At 35.6% G+C, this 24,269-nt stretch overlaps 1 long non-coding RNA gene across 1 annotated transcript; it reads left to right on the forward strand.

The window, feature by feature from the left end:
* Positions 1–520: 520 nt before the first annotated feature.
* On the forward strand, positions 521–23,223 carry LOC148785061 (uncharacterized). The gene is made up of 4 exons (XR_016062821.1): positions 521–818; positions 1,937–3,253; positions 22,242–22,582; positions 22,689–23,223. It is a non-coding gene; the product is annotated as an uncharacterized LOC148785061 (long non-coding RNA).
* Positions 23,224–24,269: the final 1,046 nt, after the last annotated feature.

Raw genomic sequence — 24,269 nt, forward strand, 5'->3', positions numbered from 1 at the left:
AGAATAAAAAAATTTAAAAATAAATAAAATTATAATTTTTAATCCACAAGGGTATTTTGGTCAGTTCAGCATAAAAAATAGATGAAAACCTAATGAACTAGACTAATTTTTAGACTGCAGTTAAAATCATTGAGGTATTAGTAATTTTTCCAATAATGAGAAGGTATTCATAATTATGCCAATCTCGAGTTGTAATTTATCCTATATTTTAAGAGAAAGGTTGGAAAGATGATAGGCTGAGGTTACTTGGCAACACCCTACAGTAGTAGTCAATATCTGCAATTTACTAATATAAACCATTATTGTGTCCAAGAAACACCTATAATATTTATATATTCTGCTTCTAATAGTATGAAAGTTGTTGGACTTTTTGGCCCAAGACCAATTTTTATTGGTAGGCCCAACCCACCATGTGATTGCCCAAAAACCCGACCCAACTCACTACCCATGACCCGACCCAGTCTCAATTAAAAGCCCCTAAAATTTTCCTCCATCCTCATTTTGTTTTGCTGCACTCTCACTCTCTTCTTTCTCGGCCGACTCTCTCCCTTCTCTTTTCTCTCTCTTGTTCTTTATTTTCTACCATTCTCAATGCCTTGGAAACCTTGGCCGCCTCCCAAATCTTCATCACTTCATCAGTATAAATCACCCCCTTTTGGATTGAAAATAAGAGATCCAAGAATGAGAAACTAACAAAGGAAACCGAGAGTTTCTGAGAAGTGGGTTTTTGCCTTGGTGGTGGATTCTCAGTGATGGGGCTGTATGCTTCCCCCCCCCCCCCCTGATCTAGCTCTCTGAGCCTCTTTGATTATGTTACGGTACTTTCACGTTTCCGCTTTATTTCTTAGTATTATTGTTGATCAACTCTGATTGTGGTTATAGTTAAATGTGGTTGTATAATTTTTGGGCTCATCACTTTGGGATGAAATCCCAACAGTGGTATCAGAGCCATGGGCTCTGTCTCGAAGAATCCTATGGTAATATCTCTCATTTTTCTCGCTTGGTGATATTATTGTTATGATAAATTTGGTTCTATTTTGTTGATACATTGCTGAAAAATTTACTGTTTTTGGGCAAAAATTTCTGCTATTTTAGGGCGAAATTTGCTGCTGAAATTTGTTGTTTTTGGGTGTTAATTGCTGCTGAAATTTCTGTTTTTGCCAATAATTCGTTGCTGAAAAATGCTGTTGTTTTCTTAATGTTTTCGTGCAATAATATCTGTTGTTCTTTATCTATTCTTGTGCGATAACATTTCCTATAAATATTACTATTGGCTCATTCCCCAATCTCTCCGTCAGACCACTCACTTGGCTGAATCCTTGGGGTTGCGGGTATCTAGTTGAGCTTGATCGGGATCCTTTCAAAATCTAAAACTTTTATTGATTTTGCATCAATCCATAATTTGTTCACTTTGTGAATATTATGTGCAATTTTACGCTAAGTGCATTATTATTGAAGAATATTATTGGCTTTATGCATATGATCGCTATGTGCATTTTTTCTGTAATATTAATGCTTAATGCATTAAGGATGGTCCTTTGTGAATGCTTTGTTCATGTGTATACTTAGTGTATAATAGTGCTCCTAAGTGTTTTTTGACCCTTTGTATCATTAGCCTAGGTGGCTAAATATTTTTGAATGTAAGCTTATGTGGATGTTTAATTGAGTCTTACTGGCTGTATGAATGTGTCTAAGTGGTTAGTTGAACCTATATGGTTGTGTGTCTTTGTGACATTGCCTTGGTGGCGGTTTTAGCCTATATGGCTGCGTGGATTAGCCTAAGTGGCTGTTTGATTTAGCCTTGGTGGCTAAGGGTTTATAGCGGCGCTATCTGCTTGGTGTTTGCTGTGTGCAAATATTAATTATGTTGTGTGCTCTGTTTTTGTGCTTGAAATACCATAAGTCGAATACTGTTACTAACAGCTTTATTTTGCAGGTAAAACTGGCGATGATGATAGCTAGATTGTTTCTTGGACTAGGTTCCCTTTTTGGGTCCTGGTCCAAGGGGGAATTTGTTGAATTTTTTGGCCCAGTATCAATTTTTATTGGTAGGCTCAACCCACCATCTGATGGATCATAACCTGACTGAGCTCACCACCCATGACCCGACCTGGTCTCAATTAAAAGCCCCTGAAATTCCCCTCAATTCTCATTTGTTTTGTTGCACTCTCTCTCCTCTTTCTCGGCCGACTCTCTCTCTTCTCTCTTCTCTCTTCTCTCTCTTGTTCTTTATTTTCTCCCATTCTCAATGTCTTGGAAACCTTCACCATCGCCCAAATCTTCATCACTTCATCAGTATAAATCACCCACTTTTGAACCGAAAATAAGAGAGCTAAGAATGAGAAACTAACGAAGGAAACCAAGAGGTTTTGAGAAGTGGGTTTGTGCCTTGGTTGCCATGGTTTCTTGGTGCAACTTGTGGTGGGTTCTCAGTGATGAGGCTGTGTGCTTCGCCCCTCCTCCCCCCCCCCCCCCAATATCTGGCTTCCTCAGCCTCTTTGATTATATTCCGATTCTTTTATGCTTCCACTTTATTTCTTAGCATTACTGTTGACAAACTCTAATTGTTGTTATAGTTAGATATGGTTGTATAATTTTTGGCTCACCCAAAAGCAAAATTCACAGTATAAGCGCCTCAGGCAAATACTAAAGATAAAAATATTTTTTGACGAGAAAAGATGCTCCTTATGATTTCAATGTTTAAAATGATAACAATCATCTTAAATTTTCTGAAAGTTCTTCAAACCCAAAAAAATAAGAAAAAAAGGAAAAGAAGGGGGGAAGGACTGTTAGATGCAAAAGGAAAGATGAATAGCGCAATAAGAAATTACTTTTTAGGTGGTCCAGCATTTAACTATTAAATCGGACCAACTCCAAATCATCAATGCATATAAGATAACCAACTGTCTACCACCTTTCAGACCCATGATGCCACAACATTTATCTCACCACCATTCAATTTTTAACGCAACTGTTTGGTGTATACATAGCATGGTCTCTGACTAAACTCTTCAAAAACAAAGAACCTTTTACAGTCTGAAGTGCTGAAGTCAGTTTACCTATACCTATGAAGGATTTAAGATCAATAGATAGTATCTGAAACAGAAGAAAGGCAAACCTTTTCTTTTCTTTTTTTTTTTTTTTGGTTATTTCTTTCTATTACTCCTATGTGCAGACACGGTTTTGGATACCACATCAACTAATGCTCTTCCAGCCATATTGTTAGTTCCCGATTGTGAGTTGCCGATAAAAGGTTGGGTGATTTTCTATGTATCTTCGAGTGCTTTTTTATTTCAATTTTTTTTTGGTGATTTTCTTTAAATGGCTTGGATTCAATTATTGAATGCAACTGTTTCACTAACATTATTGTTGCAACCGACCATGTGTTCTTTCTGTTCACATGCAACCTTTGACGGACATTTTATCAGCCTTATTTTGTATATTTTTATTCTTTTGTCAGATGTTATGAGTACAATAGTGCTCCTATAGTGTACATTTCTTATGGATTTGTACTTCTAAAATCTATCACCATTTGGCCCGTGAAGCAGTAATGGTAGAGACTGTACTCCTTCCTCTATACATAGTTTTTTGTAACTTTAGCTGAATTTTGCACTTCCATTCTTCTTTTAATTTGCGAACATCGTATAAGTAGTCCATTTATTTATTTTGTTGGGAGTAAAGCATTGTGTCGCAGTTGTTTACAACCTTAACTGATTGGAGGTTTTCGTTGTTGGTGAAGTTCTGTCATCCACTAACATTTGCCTTTACTATTTTTTTGATTAAGGTATGTATATGAATTTTGCTCATTAATCACGATACTCAATATTATATTCTGATCCTATTGTTTAAACACTTCATCATGCCACACACATAATATATGTTAACAACCGTTTTTCTTTTTCTTTTTTTGTTTTGTGGATCTTTGTTATATGTGTATGAATTCAATTGGGTTAATAATATTACACCGTAATTTGCTTCTGAGATATGGCTTAATCTGGAATTTGTTTAAACTTAGTCTAAAGTGTAGAGAAGTTCCTTTGGAATTGATATAGCATGATTTTTTTATAAAAATGATATCACTGCAAATGGTTTGTGGATTTTGTTTATGTTGGGTTAATTCATATATGCGTAGCCAATTTGTCGCTCATGTCTGAGTATCAAAGTAGATTTCAGGATACAAGGTATACAACAACGGTATATATAGTTATCATATGTTGTCATAGCTCTAATGTTGTGTTCACATATTGCTTGTGGTTTACATATAGTAGGCAGTATCATGACATTATGCTGTTTGCATATTATGAATGTGTGATCAAGTTTACATTGTTTGGAATAGTATGCAGTTTTTTATTTTACTTATGCAATCGTTTATTGGTTATTTTTCATGTGGGTGGTCGAGTGGCACCCGGGATTGCATATACACTAACAGCATATTCGGTTCACTTTTGAAATCAATTTATTATTAGTTGCTTGTATTTTGCGATTTATACACAGTTTAAATACTTAAGCTCCATTCAAGTTGTAAGCTTATGCTTTAGGATATTTTTATACATTTAGTTGATGAAATTTTATTTGATCCGTTTACTATAAATTTTCAATAATATATTGATTACTTCAAAATTTCATAATTTTTATTTTTATTACAAAGAAATATCTATTTATTTTGATAAATTGATAAATTTCATAAGAATAGGTGACGTGCGATTGGACCGCGTCATTTCGGCCAAAAATATGATAGACACGTGAGACCGAGCAGGTAACGCAGATTGCTCACTCAGATAAGTCTGAGGGATATGGGCGATTGGTTTTAGGTCAAGTGGGAGATTGTTAGAAATGGTGACAAGAAAGCCAATTGGATTGGCGGTTTTGGAACCATTTAGCAATCTTTATGAATGTGATATTATCTTAATAAACGTAGTAAGCATTCATTTGTGGCACCATATGTTTGTTGTGCTTACTATTTATATTTTGAACGATATTTTAACGTCACGACAAATGCCCACAGACCAATTGAATAACCCATGCAATTGGGTTGCGCATTGGATGGCAGCTATGAAATCAACTTCTGAGGGTTGGTCTGCAACGTTCCAAGTCGAGGACTTTGAGATTCGGCATCAAAAGTCCTATAAAGACTTGCACTAAGTATTGAATTTTTTGGATGAGTGTCGTGTTTCATCAGTGACAGACATGGGATGCCTATGCAATTTTAGTGGATTAACAAGGTTGTTAACTGATTGAACTGACTCGCGGGAACCATCATATGGAAGCCTTGGAGGCTTGGTCGATATGACTTGAATTCCCGACTCCGATAGTACAAGATTAGTCCTTGGACTTGAGGAATAATGACAGTCGCATGCATAAAATGGCTATATCTTGGATCTGGCGAGAGACGACTGTGTCTTCAATGTGGTTATTATAAGCTTTTTCCAATGTAGTCGGATTATGTATTGAGGACGGTGGATTTCAAGATAGAATCTATCCCCTATCAGTATATGATGGATATATCTCCTATGCGCTTTGAGATGGGTTAGGCTCTCTATGTCTATGGCTATGGCGATTGGTCGAATAGGAAATGATTTCCTTTGTCGATCAATAGTGTAAACGCATCTCAAGTACTCAGCATAATGGTCTGGTCCAAGATGAAAACCGACGCCCAATTCCATGACCTATACTGAGGCCGGGAGACGGTCGACGGAAGGACCGTATCTGTATGGAACTCGAGAGCATAAATGTTCACCCCAACATTCACCTAGTTTCTAGTGCCATGGACTGTTGCTAGACGACTATCCATGGTAACGGACGTTTTCTATTAGTGATTAATTGGAAATACATAATTAAATTAGATATAATTAATTTTTTGTGTTGGACACAGTGCCCAAGTCTAGCTGAGGGTGAACTCTAAAGAGTCACACACAAATCACTATAGAATTGGTGGAATTAATTTGGAATTCGAGAAAAAATGAATTAATTTGATTGGATTAAATTAATTCAACGAGAATATAAAAATAATTAGATCATTTCTCTAATTTTATGAATGGCTCGAGAATTAATTAATTTTAGGCTTAACACCTTTAAATTAATTGAATTTATTTATTAAGTTTGGCTTAATTAATTGATTTGATCAATTAATTAGTGTTTGAGTTTAAATTTATTTAATTGGATTAATTGAGTCTTTGGACTTTGTGGGGTTAAAATTAATTATCGTCTAATGAACTTTGGTTGGGCTATTAAATTTTATAAAATAAAGCCCATTTGAGGGAGGTTGGAGCAAGTTAAGAAAGAGTTGAAATTCTCACTATGATGAACATAATCGAGTGGTTATTTCATCATGATTGGAGGTTATGTGCATGTGTGTCTATAGGTTGCCTTCGAGGCAAACTTAGTAGTTACTGAATTTTGAATTCAATTGTATATAATATACAAAACTACACACATATAATGTATAACCAGCACCTAAGCCACTAAATTTGATCTTTTTTCTCTCCAAAAATGTTCTCCTATTTGTTCTATATTGAATTGGATTCAATTTAGAATATAAAATATTCCAAAAGCACTAATTAATAGTGTTAGTCTGGAGTTATTTTTTCTTCTTGTTCTTTATTCTATCTAGTAATAGAAAAAGAACTATATATATTACTTAGTGTGGTGTGGACAAATTAGACAGGTTCTAATTTGGATCCTAAAGTGAACGGGAGAACGTAAAGCGAGCAACGTATGTTGCTGCTCAACTATAAAAACAAAAGGTAAAGTTTTATATTTAGTTTCTATACTTTTTGTTTCATCTTCTAGCCACTTGTCTAGCATATTTATTTGTTTAATATTATACTTTTGACAAACACCGAAAGCCCGTGAATTTCAATATGAATACCCCTTTGAACCGTTTTTAAATTATTTTTTTATTTCACGCTTCTGCCGCATTCTCGAACCATACCGATTCTTTCATATACCTTATCATAGGTAACCTATCCACCAATTTTTGACTAGATAATAAACTCAAACTTTCATACTTGAGATGCCCATACCTATGATTCCACAACCAATTTTCGTCTTCCAATAAGGTTGTGAATGCCTTCTTTTCATCATTAATAACAAGTGGAAACATGTTATTCCTTGACATGGGAAGTTTGAGCAGCATGTTCTTCTTTGTTTTATCAGCGAAGAACGCATAAGAGAAGTCTTCAAAGTGCAACGAGCAATCTTCTCTTGAGAATTGCCCGACACTCTACAAGTTGTAGTCTAAATCCAAAATATAAATAATATCTTTGATACTGTCAAGAGAGGAAGAGAGACGAGGAGTATAGGAAGATAAACTTAAGATTGAATTTCTATGGAATTTCTTTTTCTTGTTTTGTAAAATCCCAACTACACATAGGTATTTATAGATGCACAAACTTAGATTTTCAAACTAGTCTAATAATTATCTCATAATTTTGTGCTAATATTAAGTTTCGTCTAATACATTTTTCAAAACATATTAAGTATGAATATTGACCAACCTATTGGAAATGTCAGACCAACCTATTGGAAATGTCAAATTACATTTAACAATAGCCCCCCTTAATTTGAAATTTTCTGCTTTATTCCTAGACATGCTCTCAACCTTCGAAAATCCTCAACCTTCAATGGGTTCGTGAAAATGTCTGCAATTTGATATTGGATCTTCACATATTTGAGCTCTACTATATTATTCCCGATGCATTCTCTAATATAATGATACCTTGTATCTATGTGCTTGCTTCGGTCACGGAATACTGAATTTTTAGTAAGTGCTTGTACTGATTGTTGTCAATGCAAATTTCTATCACCTTTTCCTCAGATAGGTGAAGCTCTTTCAATAGTTTTCTAAGCCAAACAGCATGGCAGGTGCAAGAAGTTGCAGCCACATATTCAAACTCACAAGTTGACAAAGTCACTATAGGTTGCTTCTTTGAACACCATGAGATAGCACAATCACCCAGGAAAAATACAAAACCTGTTGTACTTTTCCTATCATTAGGTAGCGAAGAATCATTTTAGCAGCTTTCTTATGGCTAGGAGTAGGAGCTTCCATTAAAACGACTTATTACCCCAACAGCAAAAAGAATATCTGGTCTTGTACATGTCAAATATCTCAAACTTCCCACAAGACTTTGAATAAAATCAGATTCACCTTTTCTTCATCTCCAAACTTGGATAACGTCAAACCTCTCTCGATAGGTGTATTCACGAGATTGCAGTCAAGTGTATTAAACTTATTTAAAACTTCTTTTGCATATCCTGTTTGAGAAAGAAATATACCTTCCTTCATTTTTTTCACCCCTAAGCCCAAAGATTATGACATGAGGCCTAGATTAGTCAAGTCAAACTCAAGAGACATTTCTTTCTTGAATTTTCAAGCAAACTTGGATTGTTGCCGGTGAAAAGTAGATCATCAACATAAAGACACATGAGTAAAATATCACCATTATCATGAAGTTTGATATAAAGTGCATATTCATTAAGGAAACAAACAAACCCGTGTTCTTGAAAGTACTTGTCGATGCGAGTATTCCATGCTCTTAGGGCTTGTTTTAAACCATAAAAACCTTTCTTCTGTTTCAAGACTTTATCTTCATGTCCATCAATCTCATACCCCAAAGGCTGCTCGACATACACCTCTCCTTCAAGGTATCTATTCAAAAAGGAGGATTTGACATCTAGTTGATAGATGTTCCACTTGATTTGAGCTGCCAATGCAATGAGTAAACAAATGGTCTCTGTTCGGGCAACAGGTGCAAAGACTTCATCGTAATGAACTCCATGCTATTACTCGTAGCCTTTTACCACAAGTCTTGCTTTATATTTTTCTACCATACCTTGTACATTTTTCTTTACCTTGTACACCCACTTCACTCCAATTGTTTTATGATCCTTCGGAAGAGATGATAATTCCCAGGTATTATTCTTCTAGATGGTCTTGATCTCTTTATCCATGGCTTTTCTCGATCTTTTATCCTGCATAGCGTCATCAAAAGTTAAACGCTTACTATCTGCAAAAAGGCAGTACAATGCATCATTATCTCATATATATCATCAAAACTTCTTAATTTTAGAGGGCTCTACTCGAACTTTCTTGAAGAGCAGGAGATGGAGGTTGAGAAGGGGCTGGTGTAGCATTTTGATCAAATTGCATGTCATCTTGTTTTTCTCCAAAATAAGGAAGAAAATGATTAGATTTTTCCTCTTTAGCTTTCCAATTCCACATGCCTTCTTCATCGAACTCAACGTCACGGCTTACTACCACTTTACCATTACTTAGATTGAACAAATTATATCCCTAGGAATGATATTCATATCCAACAAACATATGCTTCACATTTCGATCATCAAGATTCGATTGTTCTTGGTGTGGGACATGAGCATAAGCGACGCTTCCAAAGACTCACAAATGGCTGACATTCACGCTTCCTCCCATTCTATGTTTCTTGAGGAGTTTGATTTCTGACATTAAATGTTAGAGAGTGGTTTGTCAAATAGACCACATATGACATTGCTTCAGCCTAAAACTCTTTTGGCATTTGTTTTTCTTTTAGCATACTCAGTTCCATATTAAGAATGATTATGATTATGTTTTTTCTCTCAGCTACGCCATTTTGTTGGGGCAATCCAGGAACCGTCATGGGACGAAGGATCCCATTAGTTGCACAAAAGTGATTGAATTCCTTCGAACTGAACTCGCCTCCACGATCTGATCTCAAGGCTTTGATTTCATAGTCACTTTCTTTCTCCGAAAGTGATTTGAATTTTTTAAAAGTAGCAAAAGCTTCTGATTTTTGCTTCAAAAGTAAATCCATGTCTTTCTACTAAAATCATAAATAAAGAGTTTAAAATATTTACTCTTACCAAGTGAAGACGGATTAATTGTTCCACACACGTCCGTATGCACAAGTTCAAGTGGCTTAGCTGCTCTCTATGTTGTTTCATTAGAAAAACTCTTCCTTATGTGTTTTCCAACTAGACATGCTTCGCACAAGTGATTGGGATGGTTGATTGAGTGTATCCTGTACACCATCTTCTCTCCAATTTCTCGTAGTGTACCAAAATTCTAGATGCCCATATCTCTTGTGCCATTGCCACGCCACATCTGGCACATGAACCTTCAAACACTTTGCTTCAATAGTTTTTATGTCTAACTTGAACATTCTATTTTTTGACATCACCACCTTTGCAAGCAACTTAGCATTTTGATCTCACAACCAAAGATAATTATTCTTTACGAGAGTTTCATATCCATTTTCAAGAAATTTCCCCAAACCCAAAATATTACTCTTCAATTTAGGCATGTAGTAAAAATTAGAGATCAGTTTATGATTACCATCCTTGGCAGTAATGAGAATTATTCCTTTCCCTTCAATGTAAATATTTGATGAATCTCCAAAGAAAACATTACCTCGCACCTTCTCATCAAGTTCCACAAATTGATCTCTGTTTCCACACATGTGATTGCTCGCACCATTATCCAAGTACCACAAATTCTTGTTGTCTTTTTCTTCTTCTTTGATTGTTATCAACAATGTTTACTCTTCAATTTCTTGATTATCGTCAACAAGATTTGATTTTCTTCACATCTTTAGTCACATCTTGGCAATTCCAAGCAAAATGATCAAGTCTATGACACTTGTAGCATTCCATATTAGATTTGTCATACCTTCTTTTATTTGACTTTTGAAAATAACCTTGTCCTCTTCCCCTTGTTCTTCCACGGCCTCTTTATGGTGGTTGACATTTTTCTTCATTGTTGGAATTGTTTCCAATTCCCCTTCCATGTCCACTTTGGCCTCTCGCATATACTTTTTCTCATTCGTGTCCTCGTCCACATCCTTTAAAATAACTTTTATTCTCTCCATCCTTTTTTAAAGTAGCATCAAATTTGTAAACTTGCTCCAAAGGCTCGTCTTGTCTTCTTTTGATTTTTTCTTCATGGGCTTGTAGAAATCCCTCTAATTCTTCAATGGTCATTACATCCAAATTATTTCTTTCTTCAATGACACACACAATATAATCAAACTTCGCAATCAAAGAATGAAGTATCTTCTCGACGACACGTACGTCATCGATTTTATCCCTATATCTCTTTAGCTGATTCACAACAGCCTTTACCCTCGTACACTGATCCGAAATCGCTTCGGATTCATTCATTCACAAAGCTTCAAACTCACCTCTTAGTGATTGAAGTCGGACTTTCTTTACTTTATCAACACCTTGGAGAGATTTCGCCAAAATCTGCCAAGGTTCTTTCAAACATTGATGGATGAGGGTTAAAGCTTGTTAATCCTTTTTCTTTGTTTTTGACAAACTATCCTTCTCCATTTGAGATAACGCTGCTTCATTTTGATGATTTTCATAGCCATTCTCTAGAATTTCCCACACATCTTGGGAGCCAAGTACTGCTCTCATTCATAGGCACCACGTTTCATAATTTTCTTTTTTGAGAAGAGGAAATTGAAAAGAACCTACTCCATTATTCGTCATTTTTTTTAAAGTGGCTCTGATGCCACTTTGTTAGGAGAGCAAGAGAGGCGAGGAGTAGAGGAATACAGACTTAAGATTAAATTTCTATGCAATTTTTCTTGTCTTGCAAACTTCCAACTACACATAGGAATTTATAGATGCACAAACTTAGACTTTCAAACTGGCCTAATAATTATCTAATAAGTTTTTGCCAATATTAAGTTTCGTCTAATGCATTTTTCAAAAAATATTAATATGACTATTGACCAACGTATTGGAAATGTCAAATTACATTTAACAGCTACCTTCTCTAGAGTTTAGCTTTATCACTCCCTTTTCCTCTGGATTACGAATCGTTCCATCAGCCATCTTTATGCCTTTTTTAGCCGACCTATCCAAGCTAATAAAGACCTCTGAATTTGCAGTCATGTGACTACTACTGCCTATATCCATATACAACTAAGAAATAGACTTTCAGTTTCATCTTTATCCTCGACAAAATTCACTTATTTTTCATCATTTTGTTTTGTACGACAATATCTTCCTATATAACCAAGTTTCTGATGATTTTTTTAGCCATCATCATTTAAATGTTGTTGTTTGTCGCCTGATCATCCACTTCCTCTGTATCCTTTCTCATCCCTTCTACCTCGATACGGACCTCCACAACTATAGTTATCTCATGCCCAACATTTGTCTTTTTTGTGAATTTTAGCTTGGCCTAAAGTGCATTGCCGGTAGAGTTGTCCTCATAGCTTTTATGTCTCTTCATGGGATTGCAGAGAGCCTAAAAGTTCATCAATGGTCATGGTTGTCAAGTGTTTTTACTCTTCTATGGCAGCAATAGTGGATTCATAGTTGCTCGTTAGAATTCTCAATAACTTTTCAAACACCATTTAATCTGTAATTTTCTCGCATACTTCCTCATTTGGTCAACTATGACCATAAGGTTGTTAGACTCGTCATGTACAGACTCCACTTTTTTCATTCGAAAGCTTTTAAACTGTCTTCGAAGTATTAACGCTAGTAAGCAACTTTGTCGTGCCCTGATACCTGTTCCTTAGTGCATCCCATACTTCCTTTTATTTTGCTGCCGCTAAAATTGAAGAGCAGAACACGGCATCGTCTATAGTTTGTTGGATGAAGAAAAGAGCTTTGGCATCCTTCAAACCTCAGCCGCTATACCTTCTCCGGTGTAGCCTTTCTCTACTAACTCCAAAAGATCTTGATAGATAAAGAGAGTTTTCATTTTTGTGCTCCAAACATTGTAATTGTTGCCTTGAAAATTTGGAATCGTAGTTCGGGAGATGTTCACACCATTTGAATTGCTTGCTATCACAAAAGAAATTGGTTACAGGTCTCAGTCGAGGCTATGATACTAGATGTTGAGAAGAAAGGACTTGAAAACTAACAAGCAAATGAAGAAATAGCATTAATTATTGATGGTTGATACTTACCATTTTATTCAGCTGGAAAGTCTTAAACCAAAGGAGAAATGTAACTAAGATATGTAGATAATGAAACAAATTCCACTACCAATAAAACTTTCCTAAAAGTAAGACAATTACTAACAAAACCATAAGACTAGAAGTCTCAACAACAAATTATTGACTGACTCAACTACTGACTAGAATACTAAATTATGACTTCTAATTAAATCATATATTATGCATTAGATCGTAAGATCCTAAACATAGATTGCATACTAGAGGGTTGCTCGTGGGATGTGTTAAGAATTTCATTATTCTCACCAAAGTTAACGATAATGAGAATCTGGATCAAGTGTCTCTTAACCAATGTGATTTCATGTGCATATCCATAGACTGCCAATTGGTAAAATGATGAATAACATCGCACAATTCATTGGTAACGAACTCGGCAAGTTTAAAGAAGTTGATCTTGACATTAAAGGGGAGGTTTGCGGTTTTTCTCTTTGCATCAGTCTCACTCTAGATATCACTAAACCTCTTCTTTGGGCACTGAAACTTCGAATAATGGTGGGTGACAAGCAACTTATCTCCTTGACTTATAAAAGGTTTCCAAAACTTTTGTTATATATGCGGTTGCCTTGGTCACCTATCTAAAGTATGCAAATATCTAGAAGATTTTGTGTATCAGGGTGACAATATTTCCTATGATCCCTGACTACGTATTTCATCTAAACTGAATCTCCTATCCCACATACTTATTGGTCTTCTTATAGAGAAGTTGTCAAGTTCCTTATTGCCATCATGCAGAGGCTCTCCGAGCTAACTTGTTATCATCCTTCAAAGTTATGAATTTCAAAGTTATGGATGAGGATAGATTACTCTTGAAACTTTATCTTATCCTAAACATAGATCTCATAATAAAGGGGTGCACGTGGGCATATCGTAAGAATTTGATTGTTCTCTCGAATGTTAATGATAATGAGAATTCTAATGAGGTGTCTCTTAATCATTGTAACTTCAAGTGCATATCCATAGATTGTGAATTGGTAAATTTACGACTAACATCACTAAATTCATTAGTGCATCTCCTACTATTCTGCAAATAGAATGCCCGTTGTCATTCATACAAACTGGACATGCGATAACACCAGCGATACTCCATCCATGCCATACTATAAGTGGTAGGTCGTTCACGGTCCATATCAATGTGGAGAGCATCATGAATGAATTATTTGCATTGTCGTACGTTAATACACCCACTTGTCATACATTCTGCAACTCCTTGATCAACAGCCCCAGGTAAACAGCAATTAGACATTTCTGATTGGGCCAAAGGATCACCATCGTCAAGAACATATATTTAGAACTCATGCACATTCCTAGTGAGAGATTGTACGGTGTAAGTATAACGGGCCAACATGAATAGGTTTGACCGTACTGCCCATGCGATGCGAACCCATCTGTACATAAATCCAGTAGGATATGTCCGGTCGAAATGCTTCCATGCTTCTTCATCGGACGATGACACATAGATCCCTCCTCTGTTTGATGGTTGGCATGCCACGTCATGTGCTCAGCAATCGCTTCTGAAGCATACAACCTCTGCAGTTGAGAGGTAGGTGGCAAGTACCTAAGAACGGCATACGGGGTCCTTTTGCGGTTAGGATTTCACTCCTTGTTCGACTTCTATCGAGCTTCTCCACAAAAATTGCAGTAATCCATACAATGTCGTCCTTCTAGTACAACATGCAACCATTCTTACATGCATCTATCTTGGCAATAGGAAGCCCAAGTCTCTTTTCAACTTCTTCATACTATAATAATCGAGGGGCAAGGTGTGATCACGGGGCAATATATTATTAGCCCATTGAAATATTTGATCATATGTTCACTTAGAAAAATTGCCCCCCGCCCCTAATAGTCACCGAATCAGCAACCATTGTCAATATAGATTGGGTGCAACCATTTCACAATGGCTGGTCAACAGTGCGTTCTACATCACAAAAATGATTTAACAGCCTAGATACAAAATCATAGGTGGCCCTCTCGTAAAATGAACTAGGCCCGACATCAGTAGGACAGGACCTCGCACATGTTGGAATAGGCAATCAAAAAGCCAATTGGATTGACGATTATAGAAACTATTCAAGCGATCTTTATTCAAGTAATATTGCCATGATGAATATAAGTATTTATCTTTGGTACATGTATCTGTTGTGCTTTCCAAATACGTTAAGCAGTGCTTTGACATCATAATAGATGTTCACAGATCATTTTTGATAACCCATGTACTTGGGCTGCGCATTGGATTGCGATTATGAAACCAACTTCGAGGCTAGTTCTAAAATATTTCAAGTCGAGGATCTCGAGACTGGGCATTGGGAGTCTTGTTGAGACTTGCACTAAGTACTGCATATATTGAATGAGTGTCGTGTTTCATCAGAAATAGACGTTAGACGTCTATGCAATAGTCCTCAAACTTGAGAAACTATGGCAGTCATGTACACACGTTGACTGTATCATGGATCTGTATAAGGTGATTCTGTCATAGACATGATGATTATAAGCTTTGTCCAGTGCAGTCAAAATGTGTAGCGAGGAGGATGGGTTCCAAGAAGAGGATTCATTCCCGATCAGTATGTGACAGAGGTATCTCCTATGCACTTGGAGACTCATTAATGATTTATAAACCTGTGGCCACAATGGTTGGTCGATTAGGAAAGGGTTTTTTATGTCAAGCAATTAAGCGTAACACGGTCTCAAGTATTAAAAAAATATATGCCTAGTCCAGAATGGGAGCCGAAACCAAATTCAATGTCCTAAACTAAAGTCGGGAGACGGTATATGGAAGGACCGTACCCATATGGACTTGGGAGCCTAAACGTTCATACGGATATTCACCTATCTCTAGTTCCATAGACTGTTCCTAAACGGCCACCCATGGTAGCGGGCTGTCTTGATCAATGGTTGATCAAGAATGATAAATTAGATTGAATTTAATTAATTGGTAGTGTTGAACACTACCCCAAGTCTACGTGAAAGGTGAATCTAAAAAGTCACACACAAATCACCAAGGAAGAAAAATGAATTAATTTCATAAGGTCTAAACAATTGAATTATTTACACGTGGGGTGATCCATTGGATGGATAGCCTAAGATTAAATTAATTGAATTATTTAATTGCGTTCATCTTAATTAATTAATACATTAAATTTATGAATTAATTAAGATATTTTGAGCTTATGTATTTAATTGGATTAAATACATATTGAGCTTAATTTAATTAAATTTTTATTAAATTAAATTTAATTAAAATTCATTGGGGGCCCATTAGCCAATTGATGGAAGGAGAGTTGACTAAGAAATTGCATTTTGGAAAGTGCAAGTTTGGGCATAATTAGAACCCTCTCTATGTGACATACCATATAAATGGAGGGATTACCTTATAGATGAGTGGAATGTATCTAGATACATTTTCATTTATATATATATATATATATATGTATAGCATATAATTATTTACGAAATAATTACACAGTGCACAACAACATATATCTAGACAACATAAATTCAAGAGTCTTAAAAAAATTTACCCATTTTCTTTTGAAATATCTGGAGTGCATTAGGTAGTCCCATAGGAAACACATTCTAGATATATTCTTCTTGGGATGTGGAGAATGCAGTAAGTTTCTTGAATTCATTCTCCATCTTAATACGATAAATTCCAGATTTGCGATAAAATTTAGAAAACACTTTTGGTCCTTTAATGCTATCAATTAGGTTCTCTCTACTAGGAATGTAATAACCATCAAACTATAATATTCTATTAATACCTTAAGAGTTAATTACCAGCTTAGGTTTACCTCTTTTTATCGCACCATGATTTCTTACCAGAAAATCAATGTTTCTGTAAGTAGAGACTCCAAGCTCAATGAGGTTCAACTTGTTTTGCTCCTTGATGATTTTCTGCATATCCTTCTTAACTTCCATTGTCATTTGAATAGACTTATACTAAACACCTCATATTTGTATTCTTCTTTAACCTTTAGAGTAGCTTCAATCATGTTTCTATCCCACCATGCCAGAGGATTTCACTGAAATTTCTCTGTATATGTCTCTTGATGTTCTCAAGAGAGCTTGCTCACTTTGCTTATGTTTGGCGACCTCTTGAGGGCCCTGATTTCTTCTTCAGAAGCCTCGTAGAAACTATCACTATCATTGAGACCTTGTTGCCTGAAAGACAAAAGAGCTTTATCAAATTTTCTCTTATCCTACATTGTCGGATGAGTTAATTTGGCATCATCGTAGTCACCTTGTTTACTGCAAAAATATATGGGTATTATCCTGTTGAAAACCTGTATCTCACTACCACGGTTAGTACAGTTCGACAGATTGTTGTTGTTATCCTGTACGTATTTTGCAAATGTTTTGATAAAACTATTTCCTAGCAAAAGATATGCACATGTATCATGAAAGTAGATAGGAGGTATTTTTACCCTGAACCAAGATGTTCTGAATGCTCTTACCAATCATGAGTTTGGCTTCTCGTATCCCCTTATTCAGTGTTGAGAATCCCTTCCTGCAATACCAAGTAAGGTTTCCATAGCTTCTCTAGGGAAAACTTTAGGTTTTGTTGTATAAATATCTGATCCTAAATCAATATAAGTTGCAAAATATTCTGACTTATATTGCTCGTATAACATACTTACGGATATGTATATAGAAAACTGACTGGTCATTCAATCTTTATGGTAACACCAACAAGACTAAATTCTATACTGTTACCTTTTCTTCCCATGGTTTATTATCTTCGAGGAAATTTAACCCTAAAGTCATACTCTCATTTTCTTGTCCTGCAATACCTACAACCATTATCTCATGACCTGCTATTTCCAGCATCTTTTATACTTACCAACAATAGGTTGCTGCAAACGATATAAGTAATCACAAGAAAAATAATTTTCTTTCTCAATAATATTAAATATAACTTGAATTTGTTTCAAGCCTTCAGGGGATTTGAGTTTTACATTATCAATCCTATTTAACTGAGGAATTAAAACTTTTAACAAATTTTCTCCTTCCATTTATAGCCTATAATCCTATTTTGTAGATAGGACATCCTGCTAATAAACTCAATTCTAGTCTAAGTGTTCAATCTGAAACTGAATGATACTTAATTACAATAACAATACCACTTATCCTTACTATCCTAATTGGATATGGTGTCATTGCCTTAACAAATTCCTTGAAAATTTTAGGAATCTCAATATACTATTTCTTATAAATAAATTAGAATGATGCGTATTGGAAAGGGCATAAGCTATTCTATATGTTATAGAATATGATTTTTTTTCTTCTCCCATAAGATCATTTCTCTTAAAATCCTTATGAATGGTCAAAATTTATTTTTTATTTTGTTATAAATTTTTTTTATGAACTAAGTGAATTATTTATTTTACAATTTTTTATTTTCTTTCATCCTACCTGTATGGTTTTTTTTATAAATTCTTAATTTCTAATTTTTAAATAGATCAATTTTTAAATAGACCAATTTTTGAAAATAATATACACATGTATCTAGTAATTGGGTTTTTCCTCTTTGAATTTCTGTTTTGTTAAGGAGAAAAGTAAGTAAATTTTATTTATTTTACTTGGAGGATCGGAAATATAGAGAACAAGGTCAGCCCACATGCAGGGGACAATCTCTTTTAGAACAAGTACAAAAGGCATGCTCAGTCTTATTTGCTAATTAATTACTGACACTCATTAACCTCCTCATTTTAAATATGAGATCAATTGTTAAATGGTAATTTAACAATTTAACTTTCCATAGCCAGTAAAATTTAGAGATTGTGACTAATTATATCTAAAAATTCTTATAAATTATTTTTTAATGTTTATAATAAATGAAAATTTATTTTAAAACTAAATTCTTAAATTGTTTGTGTAAAATGATATAAGCAAATATTATCGCATATCTTTTTAACTTATAAGGACTTTTTTTAAAAGAATATATATATATATCATATACTTAACGTTATCTTATGTGATGTTTTAAACATTTATAAAATGGACAAGTACCTTCTTTCAATGAATTGCTTGAAATCAATGTCTGAAGGATGATTTTTTATCAAAATATGATCAATTATTTAAGTAAAGCATATTTATGTGAGATCAATTCAAGATTCATATTAATATATTTTGCCTAGTAAAATTGTTAAGTGTTATTTTCTATTTCCTTTTTAAATATTAAAACTGTTTACATAGAGTTATCATGATTGAATTTTAAAAATATAAGCATATAAAACAAATTCTGATATCATGAATTAGACAATAAATTTGAATTAATATGCACGACGAGTTTGTAAGCCACCGTCTACAGTCATAAACTTTTTCACCCTCTGTCTGGGCTCGTATAACCGATAGGATGAATTCAGCATTCAGCCCAAGCTATGTGTTTACCCCGGAACAACTTAAGGGTAAGTTGAACAGGATGCGTCGTGCATGGCGCCTGTTGAATGACCTTGTGAACAGTGGAACTAGGTGGGGGTGGGACTATGATCGGAACACTGTTACAGATGAGTTTGGACGTTCGGAGGAGCTCTGTCGGGTACTAACTTTTTCTATCTTAAATTTACATATAATGCGTACCACACCTAACATCTTGTTTGACCTCTAGTAAAGAAATATTACACATTTGCGACGTACATAAATTGCCTAATAACTGCCTAATGTAGAAAAATTTTGAGTATAAAAAAATAATTGAACATGGGATATCGGACTTTGACCTGTGCACCCAAATGTTCGCAAGGAACACCGCAACAGAAGGCATTGCACGGTCCTCCGCACAACCAACCTGAGCAGCCCAGACCGTATCTATCGGGGACGACCATCATATGACGGGTGAGAATTCAGGCAATCGTCGTTCGCGGGAGGACTATGAAGATACAGCATTCTCCGACACACAGTCGATGCCGACACCTGGTGGATACTTTCCTACTCCGGGAGCACAAAGCTTTACATCACCATCTAATAGCAAGCGCCCAACAAGGCGCGGGATGAGCAAATTGCACAACAAGAAGTGTGAGACACCGGACAAGTTGCAAGAGTCACTGCAGGGAAAGATTGACCGAATCGGTCAGAAAGCTACGGAGGCTATCGAGCGTTGCGTAGATGAGTTTACAAAGTTTAAGGATCTCCCTGACATAATCCTCACCACAGCATTAGAGCATTTTCATAGTCATAGCACTCGAACGATCTTCCTCTGTTTAGATGATGAGAACAAATTCCGTTGGTTGTACTCATTGGGAAAGTAACTCATGCTTGTCATCTCGGACGACCATGGGTTAAATAGGTATTTGTGTTTAATTTGTGTGTTGTCATCTCGGCCGGCTATGTTGTCCTTAATTGGTATGTTGTCGCAATCGCCATGGGCCTAAACATCCGTACTCTGTTACTTTAAATTATTCGCCAGTTTATTATGATTGTTGATGCTTATTATCTCAACTCGAGATCCCATATTGTTGTTATTTTTTAAAATTTCAATTGCAGAACCATGGCGAGTGCGAGTGATAGAGCTGCTGGGTACACAAATTCTTCCAGTGACAGCCCGGGGACACCCGGGACTCCAGGCAGCAATGAATCTGCTGTTCCTGAAGAGTTTTATGCTTTTAAAGATTTGATATGCCCGGAGTTGTTTAGAGAGACTGTACCTCATAACACTAGTGCACTGCAAGGCGAAGGATGGGTAGCCGAGATAATGAGAACCCCATACACTGGCAGGTTTTACGATAATATTAACATGACAGAAGCATGTTTCTATGCATTAGTTGATGCGTTAACTTCTAGGGGATTGTTGCCTCATGGTCAGACCTCAATAGTTAGCTCCATTGAGGAGGTTGCACTCTTCATGCAGATGGTCGGCATGCATAAACGACAACGCGATAATATGGAGTGATTCCAACACTCACTTGTGACTATTCACCGTAAATTCCACCGGGTGCTTTCCGCATTGTGTGCTTTGGCACCCGAACTAATCACTCGCCCCAATTTTAATGACACTCATCCAAGAGTGGCTAGCAATCTAGATTTCTACCCGTACTTTAAGGTACAAGTTGTATCATTATGGGTCTACTAGAGTCCGCCTTGCATTGTTGGCTCTTTACTTGGCAATTCATCCATATAACTAATCTCCATTCATACTTTAACATTTTGTTAAACGAACCATAGGATTGTGTCGGAGCGATGGACGGTACTTTGGTACCTGCATGGGTCCCGTAGATAGATCAGAATCGATATTGATCTCGTAAAGGGCGACTAGCACAGAACATTTTGGCTATCTGTGACTTTGATATGAATTTTACGTACGTGTATGTTGGATAGGAAGGGAGTGCGGCTAATGCCCGTGTCTTGAACCATGCTATATCACAGGACCCAACTTTCCCTTTTTCTCCATATGGTGAGTAAACTAGTTAATACAATTCCATTATACACCATGAACGGGGGACTAGCAATTCTTATATTATCAATTATGATGTTGATTTATGAAGTACTGCAGGCAAGTATTATCTAGTGGATGCTGGATTTACAAACTACCAATATTTTCTTGTGCCTTACCGAGATACTAGATACCACCTAGCCGAGTATAGGGGTCATGGTCGCCGATACCGTACCCCACAGGACCTATTTAACCATGCCCATTCTCGTTTGCGAAATGTAATTGAGCGTTGCTCTGGAGTACTGAAGAAGCGGTTTCCAATATTGCAGTCGGGATGCCAAGCTAACTTCTTCAGCACCAAGTGGATTTAGCTATCGTTTGTTGTACACTTCACAACTTCATCCGTAGGTTCAATCAGATAACATCATTTTCAACGAACCAAAAGATAAAATTCCTCCTGATGTGGATGCATTTTACCATAGACGACATCCTTCCGTAACTGAATTAGAAGCACAACGCATATTTCGTGATAACATAGCGATGCAGATGTGGGCATCTTATAATCCAACGTAGGCATTGATAAACATAAAGTAATTACATCCGGATGTAATGTTAGTGTGCAACTTTTGACTAGTGTGTAACAAGTACCAAATGAGGATTATGAGTCAAAATTTGTTAGGGTCGTTACATTCAGCCCAGTGTACTACCTTTAAATGTGTTCAACATATAATTTAGATATTCGTAAAAATTTAATTATGGTATCAGCTCAGTGTATAGATGTTTTATATTTTATACTCTTAGATTAGATGTTGCAAACCTAAGCATAAACCAAACCAACGATGTTTCTTACATAATTATTCTTGTTAACATAATTTTTCACAATGGTATGAGTATCTATTTTGCAGGCATGGCATATCGCAGATACTTGGTTCGGGCTGGCTTTCCACAGGAGGAGTATTGGACATTAAACGTTGAGCAGCAGTTAATGTGGATGATCGTTGACGACAACACCCGGGTCCCCATGAGAGATGATCATCGTGCGGAGGCACACATGTCTCAGTTGGTTCGTGCATTACGACGGCATTTTAGGTATCATTACACACAAGATCAAGTCCCTCAGAAATTTTATGAATTGAAGGAGCGTTTTCATCAGTTCCACGAAATCACCCAGATATCAGGGATTTATTATGACATTGAAATATTTTGTATGGATTTTCTTGACGAGCTTTGACCACATACGACACGGGTATGACATGCTATCGCTTTAATTCAATCATTGCAACCTAACAACTGCCATTTCCAAATTAATACTTATTTTTTAATGATTAGTTGTCAATATGAACCTGTTGTAGATTTACCCGTTGGCCAGACGACACTGCCATTACCCCAGCATGCTCGAGATATGGGGCCCAATTAGACTGCCGCTTGGTCCAACAAAGGTGCATAGTCTCGGGATCCACTGTAACAACGAACCAAATGCATACCCATATTACCAATTGGGATGTAGTGGAACAGGTAGCTCGTGGGGATGGTGGCCCACGATTGGCGCGCAATATTTCATTAGCTCTACGTTGAAGTCTGGACATGGGTTGTGGAGTTGGCGGGATTAGATCATGGACAGATTACATTTGTTGCTTTGGCGTGCAATCCGACCGTGGAGGCCATTCGCATAGTGAGGGGGACAGTACAGCACGCTCACGACGACCACAAGGAATTCCACCACGGCAACGTGATGGTCCTTAAGTAATAGCGGTATTGTTGTAGAATATATGAACCAGTCAATTGTTGTCATATGTTAATTACAAAGTTAACGGGAACATGATTTTGTGCGTCTTTTATCATTCAATGACTTATGTGAATTGTGTCGTAGTTTAATTGAACACTACTCTGTATTAATCCAAAATATATTTTTCGTACCATTGCAATATGTAGTTATAAATTTTAATTAGTTAATACTGGATTTTGTGGATCTTAAAAATTATAAAAATTGAAGGATGCATTGGAGGGTTGATTTACATGTTAAAGGTTTGTATTTGATTTTTAAATACAAATATATTTCATTTTAACCACTTAATATTTTGTACCTAATATTTTTCTACATCATTGGAATAATTAGAAAATTTTAAAAACACAAAATAATATGTCAATACTACGCGGTTAATTCATATAATACATTATTTCAGTAATGTATTTAAATTTATCACCTTGCATAGAACGTCTAACAAAAATATTGTTAATGAATTACTAGAGTGCATTTAAATGTTTATAAAAGTGTATTTATATAAATTATATTTTGTCATTTTCGTACAAATATAATTAGAAAATACTATTTATTTTAATCCACTCACAACTAAATAAATTATATACATATATTCATACATATATATATATAAATATATATAAAAGAGACATGATTTGATAATGAATAATACTTTTTGTCTCCCACTAACCAACGTCAAACATAACATACTTATTTTATATTTTCTCCAAAAACAAATCCAAACATATACAGTATCTCTAACTTACACCTATTTATCTTTGTTTTTCTCTCTCTATCTCCACAAGTCACACCAAAACAAGTTAAAAACAAAACCAAATATAATGTATATGTTTGAACTTATTTCTAGAAAGTGCATAAGAGGATATTATGGTACAAAATCAATTTTGAAAAACCAAATCGTTTTTTTTGGAAATGAATTTATATTTACATAATATTTTTTTTCTTTTTTGACACAATTATAGTATGAAGTTCATCATTACCAATTAAAGCAGCGTGTGAATGTCCGTAAGAAACAAGTGTGAAATCAACTGATAGTTAATTCTGATGGCTTGTTTGAACTCCCAAATTTCTTGTAATCCTAAAATATGCTTTGCATATTCCCTTCAAAATAAAAAAAAAAAAATAGATTACAGCAAACAAATTTGTTATTATA

Source organism: Sesamum indicum, linkage group LG11 (genome assembly GCF_026168435.1).
Source record: "Sesamum indicum cultivar Baizhima isolate 11 linkage group LG11, ASM2616843v1, whole genome shotgun sequence".
Lineage (NCBI taxonomy): Eukaryota > Viridiplantae > Streptophyta > Magnoliopsida > Lamiales > Pedaliaceae > Sesamum > Sesamum indicum.